The sequence below is a fragment of the Ursus arctos genome, unplaced genomic scaffold (assembly GCF_023065955.2).
Source record: "Ursus arctos isolate Adak ecotype North America unplaced genomic scaffold, UrsArc2.0 scaffold_23, whole genome shotgun sequence".
Lineage (NCBI taxonomy): Eukaryota > Metazoa > Chordata > Mammalia > Carnivora > Ursidae > Ursus > Ursus arctos.
The window spans coordinates 9,544,504-9,561,968 of NW_026622908.1; the positions used below are offsets into that span (position 1 = coordinate 9,544,504).

At 49.2% G+C, this 17,465-nt stretch overlaps 1 protein-coding gene and 1 non-coding gene across 4 annotated transcripts in view; both read left to right on the plus strand.

The window, feature by feature from the left end:
• Positions 1-17,465, plus strand: part of NAV2 (neuron navigator 2) — a 383,600-nt gene that overhangs the window by 32,760 nt on the left and 333,375 nt on the right. The gene's annotated exons all lie outside the window — the stretch shown is intronic.
• On the plus strand, positions 16,779-16,850 carry LOC113265139 (small nucleolar RNA SNORD45). The gene has a single exon (XR_003319931.1). It is a non-coding gene; the product is annotated as a small nucleolar RNA SNORD45 (small nucleolar RNA).

Sequence of the window (17,465 nt, forward strand, 5' to 3'; positions counted from 1 at the left end):
CAGTCAGAAAGGGCTGCATAAAGCAAGCCCACCAAATAGCCAGGAGTGGGCAAGACGGAGGGCAAGAGCAACCTCCATGCTTGGACCGTCCAGTGTCCAAGCAGCCCTTGGAGGGAGGCAAATCAACTTTCATCCTGTTCCCAGCCCACTTTGCTTCTCCCTGTCTCCAGGCAGTGGTATTGATCTGGTTTCAAGTTGTTTGTTTTTTTAAAACTGAAAATCAAGTGCAGTTGGTAGAGCCTATTCACATAATACTTTCCCTCAGCACTTAGTTCCCTTCCAGGAAGGAGCCAGTGATCCCTCTAGAGCTCTCTGCTCAGGTGGAGACCTGGGAGTGCCCCCCCCCCCCCCCCGCCACCCAGGGCCCACTGACCGGGCGATAGGGAGGTTGTGCATAGCCCAGGAAACCCAAGCACACAGGCAATTGAGTGTAGCACTTGCGGGATCCACCGGGCACGGAGTGGGACCTTCTGGAGGCTTTGTGGGGACGGCTCTGCTGTAAAGGGGGTTACTGACCGGTGGAGTGGTGGAGCCAGGGAGATTGCATTTCCCGTAGAGCCAAGCGCCTCCAAATCCCATGGTTCAGAGCACCTTCCAGATGCCTGCGTGTGCTCTGGGCTCTCACATCAGTCGCAGGAGATGGTGAGGCACACCCGCTCACCCACATTTTACAGATTGGTAGCCAAGGGTTGTCGAGGTCAATTAAGCCAGTCTTGGTTATCGTGCATCTGTGAGAAAGACGGTCAGGCACAGGAGACCCGGGCCCTATATTCAAGGAGCCAGGGTGTGAGGGGGGCGGGGAGGAAAAAGAAATGTACCTGGACAGCTGGAGCGAAACAACTCGGGCTGGGTTTGAATCCCACCTCCGTTACTTCCCACTAATTAGCCTTTCCTGAGTCTCAGTTTGCTAACCTGCAAACGGGGTATAGTCACACTTACACTACGAGCTCCTTCTCCAGGTCTGCCTGTTGGCCGGCACGGTGCCCGGCACAGGGTCCGTGTGAATGAACATGTGATAAAAGAGGGGGTGTTGCTGTGAGTACTAACAGTGGTGCGTGGCTAACACATGCAGGTCGGGGGTCCACGGGAAGCACTCGTGGACGATGACTTTCGTCCTCCCTGGAGGGCTGAGGACCACGTGTACAGAGAGGTGCAGACCCAGGAAAGGCAGGCTTGCAGAAGAATGAGGGCATCTCTCAGCCAGACTTCCAAGGCAGGTCACGATGCTGACCGACCGAGGTGCACCTGAACAGGATCAAGGACACTGACGGACCGAGACGGGGCAGAACTTGACCAAACTGTAAGGCTGGCCAAGGACAGGATTGAAACCCAGAGACCCTTAACTCTCAGAGTGTCATTTCTGGACGATTCTGAGGTTTCTTTTACTCTTTTCCATTTCACCAACAGATTGTGTAGCCATCCGCTGTAAGATGCTCTTAGAATTTCAGATGGACTCTTATTTTTAGAAGCAACATCGCACTGAGCATTTGACAATGATTGATTCATTGCTCGGCTTATTTTTAATAAGCTTAAAGGCTGTGGTTGATCACTGTTTATAGACAGAGTTAATGCAGCATTTATGGTTCCTGACTCCACGGTCCTGGAACTCCTGGTGTCATCGTTAAAATGAGGACACCCACGTGTGAGAGTGTGTGGGGGCGCCCCTGTCACAGGGGCATCCCCACCCCTTTTGAGCATCTTGCTTCACCCCTGCAAGTCACCGGGCAGCTGCGACTTGGTTCCCAGTCTGACTAGAATGTCATTACGTTTCATTATGACTTTATTCTTCCTGTCAGAAGCCGGGTGATGAGGAGCTGGAGGCAGCCAGTAATTAAGCTTACCTGTCAGGCTTTCGCTCCGGCCAGAATGAAATGCAACTCCAACTTCTGCCTTTCATTTCCCTGGGTGTCCAGGCGTTGGAATTAAGCTCCTTATGGGAACAAGATCTGACCCAAAATGTTCGAACAGGGATTACCGAGATGGAAATTCAGTGAAGTTACCTCCTTGTCACGACCGGGAAGAGCTGTGAGCTCTCAGGCTGCTTGAGAAAATGACTTATTTGGGGAGGAAAATCGAGTTCCAAGCCATAATAGCCAGTGAAAGCAATTGCTGGGATCACAGCACTCAGACTCGATATTCATTCGTCCCCCAGAGAAGAGATGTGGGCTAGTCCAGAGACTTTGATGACGAAAAGTGCAAAGTCCACAGAATCTTTGAGGACCATTTGTCATCTGTGGGCAGGCCTGCCTCATGTCTGTGGCTTTGAGGGAGCTGTGTCAGATACTTCATTCCTGCCGATGGTCCGTACGAGCCAAAGGCTACAGGAAGCTTTGTTCTTGACTCCTGAAAATTATAGTCTGATGTACTTCAAAGGGATTCTAATGAGGACATTGGAGGCACAAAGAACTGAGCTGTGCAGATTCGGTTTGCAAGTCTGCAAAGTTGGCGTTACTTGGTCTCTCTAGCCAGCCTCTTGCTCCCTTGCCTGTGCCTGGTGACGACGGTCTTAGAGGCCCTCGTCATCCTCACCTGCATTTCCCCCCTTTGTCTCTGCTAGGCTCGTCTCACCCAGCATTTTATCTACAGCTCCTTTCTGAATTCTTTTCTCTCTCTTGGTATTAAAGGTTTGGCAGACATAGCCTTCCTTTCGAAAATGTTTATTAGGGGCGCCTGGGTGGCTCAGTGGGTTAAGCCTCCGACTCTTGGTTTCAGCTCAGGTCTTTATTTCAGGGTCCTGGGATGGAGTCCCGTGTCAGACTCTGCACTCAGCAGGGAGTCTCCTTCTCTGCCTCTCTCTCCCTCTGCCCCTCCCCCCACAAAATAAATAAATAAATCTTTTAAAAATTTTTTAAAAAATAAACTGTTTATTAACGACATTTTCCGAGAATCTATTAATCCTCAAAATACTCACTTAGATCTCTTCCCCCCCACATTGTCATATATATGTCTCTCTCTCTCTCTCTCTCTCAGGTGTTTTCTCTCTTGACTTTTTTTTTTTAAGATTTTATTTGTTTATTTATTAGAGACAGCCAGCGAGAGAGGGAACACAAGCAGGGGGAGTGGGAGAGGAAGAAGCAGGCTCCCAGCAGAGGAGCCTGATGTGGGGCTCGATCCCATAACACTGGGATCACGCCCTGAGCTGAAGGCAGATGCTTAATGACTGCGCTACCCAGGCGCCCCCTCTCTTGACTTTTTGAGCAGTTCTTTGGTCTTTGCCAAGAAAGAACTCACTCGGGCTTGCTGTCCTAGACTCTGCTCACATTTGCCACCTCTGTCCAGGTAGCTTTTAATATTGGCGAGAATCCAGGGAACCCCATCCCACCCTTAATGACGCCTTGGTAACCTGTAACCACCCACTCTTTCCAAGGGTGCTTCTAGAACAGTCCCCAAAGTACAAAGTTGCAGAATGTCCAGTCTGGAAGGAACCTTATAACTAGCTCTGTCCCTCACTAAGGATAGAGTAACGGAAGCCCAGAGAGGAGAAGCCACTTGCCCAAAGTCACAGAGGAGGTGGAGACAGAGTCAGAGTAAGGCCCCGGCCCTCTTGGTGACCCTTTGCTCTCTCCTTTGAGAATTCATGTCTGCGTGCAAGTGCCAGACCAGAATTCAACATCCTTATTGAGTCAGAATTGTAGCTCTCACTTAGGGAGCATGAACTATGCACCAAGCATTAGGCTAAGTGCTTCTTTTATACACCTCATCTCATTCTCACCAAGTACTCTATGAGCTGAAAACCATTTTAAAGATGAAGAAACCGAGCTGATGGTATGCTAGAGCCGGTTGGGCCTGGCTCTCGAGAGCCGAATGTATGTGTCTCTTCCTAATTCTGTGTTCAGTGATTTCATGTTGCTAGCTGACATCGGACACAGTGGATGTATTTACACCACAGAAACTGGCAAATGCTACAAATTGAGGCTTTTCTCCATGTCCTGCACCCTCCACCACAGGAGACCCAATGTACCAGCACACCCCCCGGGCTTCCTATCAGCTAAGCAGCTTGCTCAAGGACACGCAGCAGGGATGTGAGTGAGCTGCGACTGACCCACAGGTGTCTGACTTCAAAGCCTGAGCCTTCACCATCACCCTATACTGCGAGTCACCAAAGCCAGGTTTTCGGGGACTCGTTCTGCTGAGACTGGAGGCAGTGGTGTAGAGAAAGCAGCTTCTTTGGGTCTGATACCTGGGATGGTGGCAGAGTGGGAGCTACCCATATCCAGAGGGACCACACCTGGTTGCTGGAGAAGGACACCGCCACACCGTTTCCCAGACCTCAGTCCGCTCCAACACTCAACAACAACTTCTTGCTGTTTTTAGGTGTTCCAATCACACTTGCAACTCAGGGCCTTTGTTACTGTTCCCACAGTCTTGAATGCTTTTCCACAGGTAAACACAGAGCTTGCTCCCTCACCTCCTTCTTGTCTGGGCTCTTCCTTGACCAACCCAACTAAAATAGCACTGCAACGGTTTCTGTTCACTTTCCCTAGTTTATGTTCATAGCACTTACCACTGCCTGTCTTCATAGCCCACATGCCTTTCCGTCTTTCTCTCCTGCGGAATGTAAGCTCCGTGAAGGTTAGGACTGCGTTGTGCTTACACTGTAGCTTCAGAGTGTGGAATAGGGCAGGATTGGGTGGATAAAGTAATACATCTCAGCTGTTATTCTACTCTCCATGCTGCCTTTTTAGATATGCCTTAGGCGGTCCACTCCTAGCTTAGCTCTTCACTTGTAAAGGCAAAGGGCTTGGCTCTCTGGCCTCATGGGATCTTCAAAGTCTACAACCACCTTCTGTCTCCCCTAGAGCTTCTTCTTTTGCATTCCCACTTCTCCACCCCCCCCCCCAACAAAATAGGCCAAAGTCACATCTATCAATGCTGATTTGCTGACAAATAATTATTAAACTTTTTTTTTTTTTAAGAAAAAGTTGGAGGGGAGAGGCAGAGGGAGAGGGGAGAGGGAATCTTAAGCAGGCTCTGAACTGGGCAGGGAGCCTGATAGGGGGCTTGATGTCAAGACCCTGAGATCATGACCTGAGCCAAAGTCAAGAGTCGGATGCTTAACTGACTGAGCCACTCAAGCACCCCAATTATTAAATATTTTTAAAAGGAACTTTTTAAAAAAGATTTTATTTATTTACTTGAGAGAGAGAGCACACGTGCATGAGCAAGGGTAGGAGCAGAGGGAGAGAGAGAGGGACATGCAGAATCCCCGCTGACTGCTGAGCTCGATGCGGGGCTCAATCCCAGGGATCCCGAGATCATGACCTTCGCCAAAGTCAGACATCCAACTGACTGAGCCACCCAGGGGCCCCGAAAGGAACTTTCAATTCCAAGAACTAACTACATTTCCATCTTAGAAGGTAAATGTGGCCATGCCGTTGAAACCGACTAAGAGGACGGTGAGGGCTGAACGAGTATGACCTTTGAGAAGGAAATGTGAAGGGATTCAGGTCACAGCCCACAGTGGGAGTGGCCGCAGGGACCCTGGGCTGAGTGCCTATTCACTCATTCTGACCTTCAGGGTCATACTGAGGCTGTTTCTCGCATTTCCCTGGTCCTGTCTGGCAGTAAATACATAATCACTCTCACACACGTACACACACACCCCTTCCTTTCTTATTTCAAAAACCTTACATGCTTATTGTAGAAATTTTAGAACATATGGACAGGGTAAAAGAACAGTTAAAAATTACTTGTAGGGGCGCCTGGGTGGCACAGCGGTTAAGCGTCTGCCTTCGGCTCAGGGCGTGATCCCGGCGATCTGGGATCGAGCCCCACATCAGGCTCCTCCGCTGGGAGCCTGCTTCTTCCTCTCCCACTCCCCCTGCTTGTGTTCCCTCTCTCACTGACTGTCTCTCTGTCAAATAAATAAATAAATAAAATCTTTAAAAAAATAAAAAATAAAAAATAAAATAAAAAAATAAAAATTACTTGTAATCTCACCTTGGAGATAAGAGTTGTAAATATTTTGGTGAGTTATTTGTTACCAGTCTTTTTTTCCTACTGATTAACATGTATGTATTTTCTGACCTACATTTTTAAAACCTTCATACATCATGGACATCTTTCTGTGTGATTAATATGTTTATACCCAGTCACTTTTACTAGGATTTAGTTGTATGCAGGTAATTTATTTCACCCATCCCTGACCGTTGGGCACTTAAGTTGTTTCCAACTCTAGATTATTAATACTGAGATAGAATTTCTCGTTAGTATGTCTTGGACAAATAGTGATTATTCTCAGAGTCATTAATGTTAATTACTGCAAACTCAATCTATGGACTGAATGCTTGTGCCTCACCCCCCACCCCCACGCAGGTGTCTAAAGCCTTAATCCCCAATGTGATGGTATTAGGAAGTGGGGCCTTTGGAGATAATTAGGTTTAGATAAGGTCATGAGGGTGGAGCCCCATGATGGCATTAGCGTCCTTATAAGGAGATAAAGGGACCAGAGCTTACGCTCTCCACCATGTGAAGATACAGTGAGAAAACAGCCATCCATCAACCACTATCAGAGCCCTCACCAAGAACCCCAACATGCTGGCATGCGGCCCCCAGAACTATGAGAAATAAATGTCTGTTATTTAAGCCACCCGGCCTCTGGCATTGTTATAGTCGCTATCTCACTGAGTCTTCCACAAATACTTACTAGAATGGTGTCTATATGGCAACCATGACTTTACCTCTGGACCTTTGCATATTCTGTTCCCTCTCCTTGGATAACCCTTTCCAGGCTTCATCCCCTGATTATCATAGGTTCTTCCTGCTGCCCTAAATCATACATTTCCTTACATTTTAATGTTTAGAAAGATGATGACTCTAACAGCCAGTGTGGGTTTGTGATGGTAGTGAGTTGTGGACATAATTCCTTTTCACCCTTTAAAACATAGCCCAGTACAGGCAGTAATTCCTGAGTTACTGTAACCCTTGGGCTACTCTCTCCTTGCACTCCCCACACTGCATGACACTTGCCGCTCTTTTGTCTCCCTCTGTACGAGGGAGAACCTTCCTGAGAACAGCAAACATGTATTTTTTGTTCCTATATACCCAGCTCCCAGCAAGCTCAGTAGCCTGGGCTCTAGGACAGGTGCTGAGGGCAAGGGATAGGTGGGGAGCAGGTCTCTGGTTGTCTCCTTCCTCCCCAGTGAACAGGTAAATGGAGTTACTTCCTCATTCCAGGCCATGGGGAGCTCTGTCACAGAGCCCTTGGTGGGTGGGTCGGAGCATTTCACCTGCTGGTCCTTTGAGATTAATGTCTTGAGATTAATTTCAGACCTTGGTGGGTATATTTATTTGCTCTGAGTGAGGGTGGGGAGAAAGCTTAGCAGGCGGAAGTTTTGGTAATCCGTGCCCACACGGCTCTAGAGAGGTTCCAAGAAACCAGTTACCTGCCTCACAATTGTTTTCAGGGTGCCTCACAGTGACATTCAAGACTCAGGGGAAATGCTTGAATTTCAACTTTACAAAAGGGCCTGCTGGAGATATCACCTTTCCCCACTGGCCCCGCCGCCCCGCCCTGGTATAGTGACTGTGAATGTAGTTGGCCATTTGAGCTTTTCAGTGTTCCCTCCTCCCAGCTTCTCCCCCGCCCCCACTCCCTTCTGGGTCTTTCTCTTTGTTCTGAGTTCATCTTCCCTTATCTGCCTCTGCAGGACTTTTTGTCTTGTTTTTTTTTGTTTGTTTGTTTTGTTTTGTTTTTTTGCTTAGCTCTAGTTACAGAAAGAATATGGTACCTGTTGCATGGGAATACACACCACACAAAGCTGGGAGATGGACGATTGTCCCTCTCCAGCTGGGAAGGTGGGTGAAGGCTTGAAGCAGGAGGTGGCTGATGCCTGAAGGATAGGTAGGATTCAAATAGTTGAAGAAGTGGTAGAGGAAGGGGAGAAGTCATCCCAAGCTCAGGCAGGAGTAAGTCATGATCAGGAAGGGGAGGACTGAGACTGAAGCAAACATTTATGTGTTATGTTCATAAACTGCCCTCAATATGCTGCCCGCTTGCTTGTGTGGGTAAACCAGAAGCCCCCCCAGGCCCCTGGTTCTCCAGCTCATGTGTTGGTGTGAGCTCTCCTCACCTTACCCCCATGACAACCCAGCCTCCAAACTCAGTACCTCTCCAAATTCAAACTCGAAGAACCCATGATCATAAAACGGTTGGAATCCAATTTGGAGTTCCCTGCATGTTTTGTAGAAGAGATGGGGGGAATGGGCTTATCTTGTACGCTTCAGCACAAATAACTGGAAAAATCCATTAGATGTTTGTATTTCTCCCCCTCCCCCCGCCAAACTCCCGAGCCACACGGTGGTGTGGAGGAGTGTTGCTCCCTCCTTCCCTCAGTCTCACTCTTATTGGCCCTTTTTATCTCCTGGGTTCTTCCCTGTGAACGTGACCTTTCTCCCTCTTCACCAGCCAACTCTTATCACCCAACTTATATACCACCAATACATCATGTTAGTCGACAGGGCCCCCTAGTTTCTTAATCTAAACCCTCCTGGAAGGAGGTTTATTTGGTTCTATTTTCCAAACAAATGTAATGCCTTCCCCAAGAGAAATTCTGTGGCTGATCTAGTCCCCCTCTTGTTACACGTGTATTTTCTCGGTGGAACTCCCACAACCACCCTTCTATTACCTTCATGGTATAGATTGGACAACTGAAAATAAGAGAAGCAAATTGGTTTGCCCAAAGTCAAAGATGAGACCTGAACGCTGTCACTTTTTTAACAATGTCTAACAGCCACCTCTTATACAGGGAATGTGAGGAGGGTGGCTGATGGGCGTAGGGCTAGACATAAAGCTTGGAACCTGTGTTCGGCTCAGGGCTGCCATAAAAAAAAATTCCACAACAGGGTGGCTTCAAACAATAGAAATGTATTCTCTCATAGTTTTGGAGGCTAGGAGTCCAAAATCAGGGCATTAGTGAGGTTCTTTCTGGAGGGTTCCTCCGGGATCCTGCCTTCTGAGGGAGTATCTGCTTCACGCCTCTCTCCTAGCTGCTGGCGGTAGCTGACGATCCTTGGCATGTAGATGCGGGGCTCCGAGCTCTGTCCTCTGTCCTCGTTTTCACATGGCATTCTCTGAGTGCCTCTGTGTCTTCACGTGGTCTTGTTATAAGGACACCGGTCCTTGGATTTAGAGCCCAGCCTAATCCATGACGAACTCATTTTAACTAACTACATCTTATTTCCAAACAAGGTCACATTCTGAGGTTCCAGGAGGATAGGGAGTTTTGATGAGAAACCATTCAACCCAGTAGAGGACCAGTTCATAAGGGTCCTAGGAAGTAACGCTGGCAAATGTAGACTGTGGGCAAGGAATAATCCTGAAGGGTTTGTGAGGAGGAAGATGGCAGGGTCCAGCCGAAATCCCTCCCCTCGAATCTGACTGGCTCCATGTGATTTCCTGATCCCCGCGGCTCCTTGGGCCTTGGCTGCTTTTTTCAGGAATTAAACTGGGTGGGCTTCCGCCAGCAGGTGAGCCCCTTCCGAGAGTGGCAGCCTTTTCTTTCCCTTGGAGACTCTGCACTTCCGGAAGTGCTTTGCGCTTGCCTCCGCGGTGCCTCGGGCTAATCAGTATGCCGCTGGAAACTATTTACAGCCTGATGCAGTAGTCACAACAAATCTGCTCCCGCTGGGAGTTGAAAAGACTGAACCGGGTGCCAGTTCCTTTTTGGTAAGTGCGGTGTTTTCCCCCTCCTGTCATTTGCACCCGGCCCCTTGGATCCCTTGGACTTCAGGCCCAGAGTCCTTTTCCCGAGTTGTCCCTGATGCTGGAAGAGCTGCCAAGGGCTAGTCAGGGCACCTTTGAAAAGAAAAGCTTTCTGAGGACAGGGGCCAGGGGCTAAGGCAGGGCAGGGGGGCCGAGCAGGAGGCGCTGAGAGGCCTGGCGGATCTGCAGGCTCAGAGAATACAGCAGGCCAGCTGGAAGCCCTTGGAAAAGCCTTGGGCGGGCTACCTCTTTACTGCCCCGCTCTGACCCTGCCCCACAAACACTGGGCTGTTTGGATGCGCCTTGAAGCTGGGAGAGCACGAGAACTTTGGGCCCTGCTCTAGTGGCAGAAGCCACAGGCTCCATCTGCCTTTGTGGCTCTGGCAAACCCTCAACCGGCCTACCAGGGAGCGGGCTTGGGAGAGACACAGTTGGCCTCGGGCTTCCATTTACTTTGAGCAGGGATCCTCAAGCAGCAAGCTCGGTTTCTCCCCACCGGGCCTAACCGTGTCTTCAGATTGTGTCTGGGGCTGTAGGTTGGGCGAGGAAGCGAGCGTGGTGACAAGGGGAGAGTTCGGATCCCCGAATCAGAGGCTTTCTGTCCTCTGCTCTGGCTAGCTGTGGGATCTCAGGCCAGCTGCTCTGAGCCTACAGAGTGGGGAAGGCCTGCCCGCAGCGGGCTTCAGAGGCACGAATGGGAGGAATTAGGTAAAAGCGCTTTGCAGGCTGGAGGGTGTGCAGGGGGGAGTATAGCAGAGAACGTGCGGCCCTCTGTCTGGTCCGCAGTGACAGCTTACGTTTACGGAGGGCGCAACGTGCGCTGAGGTTCCTCCGAACACGTCCCGTGGATTGCTTTATGTAATCCAGGGGCCGAGCAGTTAGTACTGTTACTATCATCTCTCGTACACGTGAGGAAACCGTGGCTGAGAGAAGTTCGATCACTGGCTGAAGGCCAAAAAGCTACGGAGTTGTGAGGACTCCATTCGGACTGGGGCCTGCAGGCTCGAGCCCCAGTCCACGCTGCCTCTCTCGGTGTAGTCGGAATTGTTAAACCTGCCGTTATGGGGACCTCGTCTTGACAAAGCCTGAAGGTCCGTGGCCCCTCACCCGCACGGCAGCCTCGTGCTGTAAGATCCTCACCTGCACCTGGCGAGTGAGGAGTTGGTGCGCGTCGGTTCCCTCCACGTACTGGGCACCTAGGCTTCCGTTCGAGGCACGGGGGGACACAGCAGTGAACAAGACGAGGGGGTTCTTGGCTTCCCCTGAACTTATATTTTAGCGCCAGGGAGCCGGGCAGTGAAGTACGTAAGGAAAATAATTTCAAATCACGGTGAGGGTGATGAGAATAAAACCGAGTGAAGTGGCGGAGAGAAGGGAGGCCAGGGAAGGCCTCTCCGAGGGGGGGGTTAGAGCTGAGACCAGAAGCGTGAGGTGAGGCCTCTGAGGGAAATGTGTGAGGAGCAGCTCGCTCGGGTGGGGGAACTGTGAGGGGTCTTGAGGAATAGAGAGGGGCGGAAGGAGCTGGAGGAGGGGAGCCCAGCAAGTGAGAGGAAATGTGGAGCAGGGCCATGGCAGGGGGAGGCAGTGGCCGTGGTAGACGGTGAGGTGCCTCTTATAAGAGGCAGTGAGGGTCAGGGACCCTCTCTCCCTCACACCAACTCCTCAGAGCAACTGTGCTCCCGCATCGTCAGCCGTGCTCTCAGAGAGGGCTGATGACCGAGGAAAGGCCCAGGCCTGGGCAGGGCAGGATGGGCTGGTGGGCAGCGTCCTTGGTGGGCGGGCTCCAGCTTGGAGTTGGTGGAACCCTCTCCATTTTGCTGCAGGGCAAACAGGGGGCAGACCTGAGGGCCTAAGTGTACCCTTCACACACACAGGCTAGTCAGCCTAGTCCCACACATCCAGGAATTGGCACGGCTGGCAGTCACCCCGTGACTAGACCCAGCCGGCTGCCGGAGTGGGAGCAAGACCTTCCCAGGAAGGCAGAGCCGCTTCTTCTGCCCACCTTCTCACACTCTCCCGTAGGGAGTGTCGATCGTAATTAATAACTTCCTCTGGGGATTTTGTAGGAGCTCTGCTGTCTACGGAGAATGGCTGGTATATATTCTGAAGAGCCTAATAAGTTTCCCCCCCATCCTTGAGAGGAAGGAGATGCTTTGTGTGATGGATCAGAATGAAATCATAAACTTTGGACCTGGAAGACACTCTGGAGACAATTGTGCCCAACACTCTCACTGATAACAAGAGACGAAGGCTCTGGAATTCTTTAATTCAGCGTCATGAAAAATAGTCGGCAAAAGCCTTTCTGGGGAAAAAATAAAAACCAATCAACTATACTTTTCCTGACTTAGCAAACAGAATAAATGGATTCTTCTATTGAACAGAGGCAGGCCGCAGATGAGAGCGGGGCTTCTGGTGTCCAGGAAGCAGGTGGTTCCCACAGGCAGTACTTAAGAGCTAGATGTTCTTGGGCAAGTCACCTCATGTCTGATTCCTCAGTTTCCTGGTCTGTAAAAGGCAGACAATAATGGACACTCACCTGAAGGGGTTTTGATGTGAACCGAATAAAATAACCTCGTATATATAAAGTGCTCGTCACACGGTGAGGATCCAATAAAAGACCACTGCTAGTACCACGTGGGGTACAGACACCGAAGACGCAGATCAGCAGTGAGGCAGAGCAGGTAAAAATGCTCGGCAATGGCAAGCTGGCCACAAATGGCGCTGTTGCTCTCTTGAGCTCAAGAGTAACATCCCTCAGAGTGGGTTTTTTTTAATTCCTCCCCAAAAGTTTATCTTATCATTTGCCTCTTTTTCCTGAAAGGCAATCTCTGGTGTTGTTTTGTTTTGTTTTTTTAAGATTTTATTTACTTATTTGACAGAGAGAGAGAAAGAGAGAGAGAGCAAAAGCAGGGGGATGGGCAGGCAGAGGGAGAGGGAGAAGCAGGCTCCCCGCTGAGCAAGGAGCCCTATGCAGGCCTGGATCCCAGGACCCTGGGATCATGACCTGCCGAAGGCAGACGCTTAACCCACTGACCCACCCAGGTGCCCCCTGAAAGGCAATTTCTAAGAGAAAAATCTTCCCTATTCAGTGAGACTTCCAGCATGTGAACTAGAATTTTACCACAGAGTTTTGACTATTTTGCTAGAGGCCTTACACACCTGCCAGTGTGTAAGGCTAGACACTGTTGCCATGAGAGGTGGGTTGGAGAAAGGTACCCAGACTCCCCCAGAGGTTATAAAACCCCATCCTTTGTCCCATCTCAACTCAACCCCAGGGCCACACGGAAGATTTGTAAGATGAGAGCTCATCTTACCCCACAGGCACCATGCTATGATTTCAGGTGAACTCATCACTAGACGGTGATGTTTATTATTAGTCATTTCCCTCCTGGCTTGGAGGGAGACTTCAGGCATGTGGAAAGCACCAGAAGCCCCATGCCCAGGAGCCACTGACTCACAAGCTCTGAGAACTGACCATTCATGGTGACTCGGCATTGACTCGTCCCTTTGGTGGGCTCTGCAGGAGCCTGGCTGGGCCTTACCCGTCCTGTTCCTTTCCCCTCTGCTGAATGCAATCCTCATGTTAGGAAGCATCTTTTGGAAAATGAAATTAGAAGAGTAAGAGAATATTTTTTTAAAAGATTTTATTTATTTATTTGCTGGGGAGAGAGAGAGCACACAGGCAGGGGGAGCTGCAGGCAGAGGGAGAAGCAGTCTCCCCGCTGAGCAAGGGGCCTGATGCAGGACTCGATCCCAGGACCCTGGGATCATGACCTGAGCTGAAGGCAGATGCTTAACCAACTGAGCCACCCAGGCATCCCAAGAGAAAAGAATTAAGAGCCCTTTCCAAGAAGGAATTTAGCTAGGAGAACTGAATCCCATCTAATATCCTGGGTTAAAAAGAACCAGCTATGAACTACAAATGCAGTTGACTTTGGCCCTGAGATCTGTACGGAAAACTAGAAAAAGAAATAGTCATGAATCAGCAGCACCAGCAATGTTTGCTTGTGAGCTCTTTTAGTCATGTGTGTGAATACATAATTCTGTCCTGGGGTCCTATAGAGTTTGCTTCGTGCCCCAAGGTGTGGAATTTGGAAAAATGCCAGCCCTGGCAGTTCTTCTGCTTTGGGAAATAAAGCAAAGGAAACTTCCATGAGAGTGCTGTTTCTTGGAGAACCGTTACTCACCTGAGCCCTGGGTTCAGATGGAGGTTCAGAGCAAGTCTGCAAGGGCTCGTGGGGCATCTGAGCCCAGGAGCTGCTCAGTCGGTACCAAGGCCCGGAGCCAAGGATGTCCACAGGGCCCAGGGAGAGGGCACTTGGCGGGCGGGGGCGGGGGGGGGCTTTGGACTTTGAGTAGTCATTTACTCATTCATCTTCTTTTTACTGAGCACCTGCTGGGCACCAGGCACTGTTCTAAGCATGGTGAAACAAGAAGGGCAAGGTTTCTGTTGTCGTGGAATTCAGATACAGACAACACACAGGCAAGCAAATGCATTAAGAAGTTTATTTTGAAGATGGCAAGTGCTAGGAAGAGAGTAAAGCAGGGCGATGTGTTCGAAAGCGAGTGGGGGTGTTGTTAGACCACGTTAGATCTGAAGCACCAGCCTTGGGAAGACCGGGGGAGCCTGATGGAGGCCATGGAATCACCAACACAAAGGCTCCGGGTGGGGACGGCTGTGGCTCCTTCAAGGCACGTAACAATGGCCAGTGTCACTGGAGCCTTGTGAATTTGTGGCTCCTTTCAGATTTATACCTGGCGTGCTATCACCCCAGTGTCCACTCAGAGAGCCATCTCCTGGAGGCAGGGTCAGGAGTGTCTCGACCTGCTTTTTGGAGACAAGCAGAAATGATTGATGAGAGGACGAATCCTTCCCTCCTCTTCACCTCCACATCTAACCCACCATCAAGTCTGTGGCTCATGCTCCTTGTTTTCTCCTAGGAAGTCCACTTTTCTTTGTATCCACCACCGTCACCCTGGTTCAAACCACCAGCATCTCTCCCCATGTCTACCAGCAAAGCCTCTGAAACTGGTTCCGCATGTGTGGTCTTGCCCATCCCTGGTTCACTCTCCACACTGTGGTCAGCATGATCTTTTAAAACCTCAGATCTAGGGGTACCTGACTGGCTCGGTCAGGGGAGCATGTGACTCTTGATCTTGGGGTCATGAGTTCAGGCCCCACAACGGGTATGGAGATTACTTGAAAATAAAAGCTTTAAAACAAACTAAAACCTCAGATCTAATCATGTCCCATACACCTCCTCCGTACTTTTCCATGACTCCCCATTGCTGTCAGGATTAGGACCCAAATCCCTACAAGGACATGCAAGACTGTATCTGCATAGAACCCTTGTTTCTTCTCTCGCTTCATTTCCAACCATTTGTGGCTCCACTTTGTGCTCTGGCCACATAGGCTTTCTTCCAGTTCCTCTAATATGTTGTACTAGTTTTGGCCTCAGGGCCTTTGCACAAGCCTCAATGGCTCTTAACCTCTTCTCCTTCCATGCACCCTGGCCTCAGCTACTCAGGCCTCAGCATATCTGTTACTTCAGCAGGGACGTCTTCCTTGCTGTTCAACACTGTGATACGACAGAGAGTCTTTGGTTACATGCTCCCAGTAGCATGTCATATTTATTGTATTAGCTCTCAACACATTTCTATTTATTTGTGATGCCTCTTCCCTGCGCTAGGCCATAAGGTGCAGGAGGGCGGGAACCCATTCTGCCTGGTCCATGACTGTGTCCTCAGCACTTCGAAAGTGTCCGGAGCACAGTGGACACTTGATACGTATTTGTTGCAGCAATGAATGAATGAGTGCTCACAAAGACCTGGACTCTTAAATGTTCCACTTGAATATGCTACTTGCTTTCAACAAAATGAAATAACAGGAGGCCGTCTGTATTTTCTGTTCCATTTCTCTACCCTATAGAGATGGTGATTGATATCTGGAGTTCAAGAATAAGCATAGTGAGCAAGAATTCTGGCAGATGAACAACCTGCTTAGGAAGCCTGTTCTTGCCTTCGACTATCAGAACAGTGTTATTTTCTTTGGCCCGAAGGTGTCTAAGACCGTGTGTACTCAGGGAAGCGGTGTAGACCCGCAGTGTGGAGCCGGGGCCAGGGGTGAGACTCAAATAATAATCAAGTGGAAGAGGGTTGTGTGAAGCCTGGTGGGGGACATTGCCTTTCTCAGCGGCTGAGGAATTGGAACGTTCCCCCTTGTGTCAATGTGGAAGTGAATGAATTAAGTTCCGTTTTATGCCGTGCCTGGAAAAATACCAACGCTGCGCTCGCATAGTTTCTGCAAGCAAACCCCAAATGCCACTCAGTCTCAGCTCTAGGAGAGACTGTTACAGGGGAAAAGAGTCAACATTCATAGACTATGGGAAATACCACTGAAGTGGAAAAGATTAGAGCCGTGGATTTTTACCTTTTTGAGGTTATGTACCCCTTTGAAAATCTGACAGAAGCAATGGACCCTTGCTCCCTTCATGCCTCTTGACCCTCTGCAAAATATTTTTCCATACAACATCCTCTCATCCATGGAGACCCAGGGAGGGCCATAGCCTCGGGTGAAAAGTTCCAGTTAGTGGGTCTGGTTGGAAATTGAACAGAAATAAGCTAGTAAGAGATGACATGGAAGCACAAGTTAGACAAGGTTTGGTTTAAGGAATAAAAGAGAAGCACCCTGCAATTAGGTTTTTGTATTTCTGGAGTTCTTTGCTTTTTAGAACAAGTTGATTGGCACGGGGCGACCACGTGCACCAGAGTGAAATAAGGCAGACCTCTAGGGGTTGGGGGGAAGCCACGCTGAGTATTTCCCCAGATTTAGCCAACCACGGTGATCCATCCACTAAAATCCACCAGGAGGCTAGGATTTTAGTCTGTCATGTTCACCACTGGTCCCCAGTGTCCAGCTCAGTGCTTGGCATGGAGTAGGCGCTCAGTAAATAATTGTTGAATGGCTGACTCAGTCTGTCCTGGGTTGCCCCACTTCACTCTGTCTTCCTCTCTTTCGTTTTGTTCTGGAGTTATCAGATTTTAGTTTTTTATTTATTCAAGAAATATTTGTTGAGATTGGTGGTGTGGTGGCACGTGATAGCTGAATCCAAAGTTGATGTAAATTCTACAATTACACTAAAACCTTGGGTGGAAAAGAAAAGCAGTATTCGTTTTAACCTTCTGGTGGGCATTCATTGTCCTCTAGGCATAGAACGACATGAGATTGAACAGCTCCTGCTCTGGGCTTCAGTACCCCTAACTTGACGTCTCAGTTCTGCTGCTCGGGAATGGCGAAAGCCTCAGTTTCTTCAACTGTAAAATGGGGTGTGAGAATTACGTAAGGTTATGCAGTTAGAGCGCTTAGCACAATTCTTGACACACGCCTACCTGTTGTTTTAATAAATGTCAGGCCTTTTTGTTCTTATCTGGCTCCCCTGCCATACAGTTCGTTGGTTCCTTTAGGGTCCTCTCCCTTTTCTGAGCCCACCATTCTGAACCCAGAAACTGTTGCTTACTATACAATAGGTCATGTGCGGCCTCTAAAAAGTCCCAGAAATATTCAATCATGGCTATATTTAAGGGTTGAGGACATGACTAATTTCTTCCTTCCTATTTTTCCATATTTCTAATTTCAATTAATAAGCATGTATCACTTCATAATTTAAAAAGGACCGAATAAGAAAAAAATATTGTAATAAAAATGTGTTTATGCCACCTGGCTAAGTTCAGAGGTAGGAAACAAGAACATTTCATTGTGTCC